Source organism: Panicum virgatum, chromosome 9K, assembly GCF_016808335.1.
Source record: "Panicum virgatum strain AP13 chromosome 9K, P.virgatum_v5, whole genome shotgun sequence".
In the NCBI taxonomy this organism is placed as follows: Eukaryota; Viridiplantae; Streptophyta; class Magnoliopsida; order Poales; family Poaceae; genus Panicum; species Panicum virgatum.
In genome coordinates, this window is record NC_053144.1 from 66659710 (window position 1) to 66666207 (window position 6498).

At 43.1% G+C, this 6498-nt stretch overlaps 1 pseudogene; it reads left to right on the forward strand.

Moving 5' to 3' along the window:
- The first annotated feature begins 362 nt into the window (after positions 1–362).
- Positions 363–1678, forward strand: LOC120648896 (annotated as a pseudogene).
- The last annotated feature ends 4820 nt before the right edge of the window (positions 1679–6498 follow it).

The window sequence follows — 6498 nt, forward strand, 5'->3', positions numbered from 1 at the left end:
TGGACAAATTACGGACTTGATGGGCCTAGTATTCTAATGGGCTGGCTGGCATCGGGTCATTTATATATGGTGAATAAAAGACCATGTCGAACATCCAAGGATTTCATTTCATGGTTTCAAGTTTGCAGATTGAAGTTTGCATAGTATAGTAGTCAAAATGGCACGGCCATTTTCCATGCATCAGCCGCACCATATGCATGTGTCCCACGAGCTGATCGGAATGAGACAGCTAACTCCTGAAATAGCATCCTGACAAATACTGTAGTTGTTAACCCACCCAAGACACACACACTGACTCACTCACTCACTCTATATAAGTCCCCGCAAGGATTAGCGCTCGATGTATCTAATAGCAAGCCAAGCAAAAGAAAATTCCAGAATTGTCGCATAGAGCAGAGCAAATGGCGGCTCAAGCTCAAGCTGTAGTCCCCACTGACGCGGAGCTGCTGCAGGCGCAGGCTGACCTGTGGCGCCACAGCCTATACTACCTGACATCAATGGCACTAAGGTGTGCCGTGGAGCTTGGCATCCCCACGGCGATCCACCGCCTTGGCGGGGCTGCCACACCCTCTGACCTGATCTCTGCGCTCTCTCTCCCAGCCGCTAAGCTGCCGTTCCTTCGCCGCCTGCTCCGGCTCATGGCAGCCTCGGGCGTGCTCAATGTCGACGACAAGAGCACGGAGGAGGGGGGCATACTGCATCAACCCGCTGTCCTACCTCTTGGTGGACGGCATCCCTGACGAGCTCCACGTCAACCACAGGTCTTTCGTGCTCACGGCCACCTCATCACGCTACATCGATGCGGCGATGGGTCTGGCCGACTGTTTCAAGAAGGATGTGGTGGCACCGCCATTCGAGGAGCTGCATGGAGCAACCTTGTTCCACGAGAGTATGGAGAGCGTCGACGCAGATTTCCACAAGATGGCAAACGAAGCATTGGAAGTGCACGACAACTTTGGGATTCCAATTCCGTTGCGGGAGTTCAGTGACTTATTCAAGGGGATTCAATCAGTGACCTACTGCTGCGGCGCCTCTGGTAATGATGCATTTGCCAGGGCCCTTGTCAAGGACTTCCCGCACATAAACTGCACGGTGCTGGTCGATCCCAAGATGATTGGCACCAAGCAGCAGGCAGATGATGGTATCGTAAGCTATGTTGCAGGTGACATTTTCAACTTCATCCCGCCGGCTCAAACTGTGGTGCTAATGGTAACAATTTCTAGACTCTGTCATGCATGTGTTCTGCTGCGAATCAAAATTTCATGAACTAACTTAATTAGACAATGTTATTTAAAAATTAGAAATGTGAACCGGTGCCACTTTAACACCTAAATGATAACTTGATATTTTCATTTTCTCAGCTTGATGTAAATGACTTGCAATTAAGCTCTAGAATACTCACTCTGTTAAATATCATTGCATAACTATCTTACAATGTTTACATGAATACAGCTTGTGCTGCATTTTCTGACCGACGAGGATTGTGTGAAAATCCTAGCTCAATGCCGAAAGGCAATCCCTTCACGCGAGGATGGTGGAAAAGTTATCATTGGTGACATTGTAATTGACTATTCTCCCGGGCCATTGTTGGAAACTCACCTGTTAATGGACATTGTCTTTATGACGATGACTAAAGGACGGCAACGGGAGCGAATTGGCTTGTAGTCCAATGGTAGAACGGTCCAGTGGGACGCTACCCACCAGAGTTTAAATTCTGGTGATCGCAAAAACCATAATGGAAATGTGCTTGTTGCCTTGTATATTGTAGCCTCTCTCTCGAGCACTTTATCCGCTGACGCAAAAACGTGCCAAGCTAATAAATATCGAGCACTCGAATGTGCAACATGCAGGGGTGCGCCAAATATGGCGCACTCATACCTCTTTGGTAAGCCAGTCAAGGCCAGTTTCAACGGGGAGCTCGATGAAAATGCAACAAACGCCTCAACCAGGAGGGATCCGTTAGAGTAGGGATGAAATTAGGAACGGGAAAAAAATTCGTACCGACCAACGCCGAGTACCATTTAAACTGATTAAATACGTATTTTCAGAAAAAAAGTGGATTCGGGGGAAAAGCATAAAAAGGTGAAAACGGTACCGGAATGGGTTGAGCCATTTTCCGACCGATTTATTTGATCTGGTATCACTACTACAGAACAGGCCTTTGTTCCAGGTCATTTGTTCTGGCAGCCTTTGGGCCCGGGACAATAGGTGGCGTTTGTCCCGGGTCCAACGGCTAGCCGGGCCAGCGGGGGACAGGGGCATTTTGTCCCGGTTGGAGACACCAACCGGGACAAAAGGGGGCCTTTTATCCCGGTTGGTGGTTCCAACAGGGACAAAAGACCCGCGCAGCCTTTTGTCCCGGTTGGAGCCACCAATCGGGATAAAAAACCCCCTCTTTTGTCCCGGTTAGTGTCTCCAACCGGGACAAAACTACTTGGCCCCCTTATCCCCTTCCCTCTCCCCCCGCCCGAGCCATTCAGCTCACTTGTTCTTGCTGTTCTTTCTTGGCTCGGGAGAGAGGAGTTCTTACTTATTTCTTCACCACATTTGTGAAGATCTTTGATTTCCCGTCCATCCATCGGCGCTAAAGGTTTGGGGCTTGTTTTTCTCTTCTTCCTTGTCTTGTATAGCTCATTTCATGCTTTAGAAATAGAGAAAATGTGTAGCTAGCTTATTTTTTGGACATTTAGACTGCATATGTTGGTGTGATTTTCTTTTAGATTTAGATGAGTATGTGGATAGTAGAAATTTTTAGAATGAGTGTAGACACTTCATGTGACGTACTTGTATATATGACCATATTGTGGATAGTTGATTTTTGTATTCATGAATGAATTAATGAAATGAGTATATTAGAATTTTTTGTATCATGAATGGATTATTTTGACACTCTAGTGATGTATTTATTGAGGCTCACATTGAAACCATCTAGAAGCTAAAAAATATTTATTTCGAAACAAGTATACGTCGTTAACCTCCATCCAACGGTGATGGCACTACCTTTCGGGGATACACGATGCGCTATAAGGACATCGCGAATCGTTTGGTCGCATCACCAGCACTTCCGATTGATAAGAAGACAGCATTTGACGCAGTCAGCATGGCCGTTGTTGTACTGAGAGCATATCAACGAGCACGCTGTCTGTGCCAAGTGCTGTGCCTATTAATCGTAAATGTTGGTGCTGCGACTGGCCGATTGGTGACATCCTTGTACCGCACCGTGTCCCCCCGAAAGGCAGTGTCATCACCGCAGGGATGAGGTTACTAACATATACATTTTCAGAAATAAAGGTTTTTTTTCTTCTAGAGGGTTTCTGGATATTGAAAAGAGTGTACTCCTGGAACTGAAGGGTGTCAAAGTAATTAGAAGTTATATAGATTTCTTTCAATTAATTAGAGATTTCTTTCAATTAATGACACATTTCGTCTTTTTTATATGATTTCATTGATATTTTCAAGAGTTATTAATCTGATCATTGTAATTGTAATAGTAAATAATATTTACATTGTAATGGTAAGAATTTATAATTTTGTGGAAAATAAAGGTATTTTCAGTAAAATATGGCTTCAGCAGCTGGAAGGAGTGGCGCCGGTGGGGGTGATCGTTGTCCTTCTGGAGAGAAGGGCACAACTCGAGTAGGTCATCGGTCCAAAAAAAAACCTAGTGCTTTTCATAGGGCAGCGCTCCGTTATTTGGAAAAAGAATATAGAGAATGCATGGCAAGGGGCGAGGAACCTCCGTTTGATCTTGAGGATTTATTGCGGCGTTACGATTCGTCACCACCAAACTCGGAGGTTTCAGCTCCGCCATCTTCTTCTGCGCCAGCAAAAAATCCGTTAGAGCATTATGCGTTACAATGCAATGACGGTTGAAAACCTATGTGTTGTTGTCCGAATTTTTAAGTTTCATGTATATTACTCCTTTGTTAAGTTCTGTAATGGATTAAGTACTCATTTTAATTAATCAAGATGTATGATGGATATTGCAGATCTTTTAATTATTCATGTTATGTTACATTTAGTTTAATTTAGGTTTAATATATTTTATTTATTTGATACGTGTAAAGAATTCAAATCGATTTATTTAAAATACAGATGGACCGGCAATGGATGTACAATGCTGACCGACGTTCGAAAGAATTCATTGATGGCCTGCATTATTTTTTGTCTGTGGCTGAGGCAAACAAGCAGAATGGTTTTATGTGCTGCCCGTGTGTGCATTGCAATAATAACAAGGATTACTCATCTTCAAGAATCCACCACAGCCACATTTTCGCAAATGGTTTCATGGAGAAGTATGTTTGTTGGACGAAGCACGGAGAATAGGGGGTTACCATGGAAGATAATGAAGAAGAAGATTTTGACGACCACTTTCCCGAGAATGCTGGAATCAGTGCATTCGATGACGATATTCCCATGGAAGAGCCCGAAGTAGATGTAGCAGAAAATGATCCCAGCGACGATCTGGGGCAGTCATTGCACAATGTGCAGGCAGACCGTGAGAGTGAAACGGAGAGGTTGAAGTTCCAGAAGTTGTTAGAAAACCATCATAAGTTGTTGTACCCATATTGTCAAAATGGATTGAAGAAAATTGGCACCACCTTGGAGTTGCTGCAATGGAATGCGACAAATGGTGTATCCGACAAGGGATTTGGTGAATTACTCAAACATGTTAAAAAAAATGCTTCGTAAGGACAACGAATTGCCTACCACAACGTATGAAGCCAAACAAGTTGTTTGCAATTTAGTATTGGAAGTGCAAAAGATACATGCATGCCCCAACGACTGCATCCTCTACCGAGGCGAGTACGAGAATTTGGATGCATATCCCGTATGCAGTGCATTGCGTTACAAGATTAGAAAAGATGATCCTGGAGATGTCGAGGGGGAGCCTCCGCGGAAGAGAGTTCCTGCGAAGGTCATGTGGTATGGATAGCCCAAGATAAAAAGAGTACCAACCAAAACAGCGGTGTTTGTATGGACGCCACGGACAATAATGGAAAAAGGACACAAATTACGGCTACATTGAAGAGATATGGGAGCTGGATTACGGTCCCAATTTTAAGGTGCCTCTATTTCGTTGCCAATGGGTTAAGCTATCTGGAGTAGGGGTAACAAAAGATGAGTATGAGATTACAATAGTTGATCTCAACAATCTTGGGTATAGAGACGAGCCATTTGTCCTAGCCTAGGATGTCGCTCAGGTTTTCTACATTAAGGACATGTCCAGCAAGCCAAAGAAGGGGATAAACAAGGAAAAGGATGAGCCTAAGTGACATGTAGTTCTATCAGGAAAGAGAAACATCGTTGGAGTGGAGGACAAGACAGACTTGTCAGCAGAATATAATAATTTTGTTGCCATTCCACCTTTCGAAGTAAATGCTAATCCATGCATCCTGCTAGCCAATGATGATGCTCCATACTTGCGCCGTGATCATAATCAAGGGACATTTGTGAAGAGAAAGTCTGTTACCGCTAATCCTTCATGTACTTGAATCATTTTATATTATTGTATAAAAACATAATTGCAATTCGAATACTTTTATTATATATGTACTGTACAATTATACTTTATGTGTTATATATATTATTTTTTATATTTTTCACTTAATTACCAGACTTAATTATAATTTTCATTCAATAATGGATTACAGAACTAATTTTATTTATTTCATGAAATTACATTCCCATTAACACACTATACTCTCTCACTAACACACACAATCTCACTAACACACACTATCTCTCAAACTCACACACTACACATTAATATCATGAAATTACTTAATTTTATGTAAAATTCACTTTTTAAACGTTAATATCGTGATAGAATCCACTTTCTGTCGAAAAGCAACAGTTTGAAAAAATTTGTTCACCTAATATTTTTTTGCATGGTCAAAATAACAAATATGATTTCAAAAAAGTTAGATATTTCATTGACACAATCACTTGAACGAAAATTAATTATTTTTATTGCGTGTATCAAGTTTATATAGAGATAAAAAATTTTGTTCCATAATTTTTGGAATCAAAATTTATTAACTGAATTAACAAATGAAAGCCTATTTTAAAAGAGAAGTAAAAAAAAATAAAAACAAACATAAGATTTGGCGGGAATGAGGGAAAACGAGCCCTTTTTGTCCCGGGTGGTAGATCCAACCGGGACTAAAGATGGGCCGCGGGCTGGGAATTTTCCCGGCCCGCCCAAAAATACCTTTTGTCCCAGGTGGATCCACGACCCGGGACAAAAGGTCATTTTGTCCCGGGTGGTGGATTCACCCGGTACAAAAGGGATGGCCTTTTTGTCCCGGTTGAAGCCACCACCCGAGACAAAAGGTCCTTTTGTCCCGGGTCGTGGTTCCAACCGGGACAAAAGGCCCCCCCATATATTTCTTCCCCTCGCCCCCTTTTCCAACAATTAGCCACTTCTGCGCCGTCGATCCTCCTCGCCGCCGTCGTCCCGAGCTCCGCGCCGCCCCGACCGAGAGCTCCGCGCCA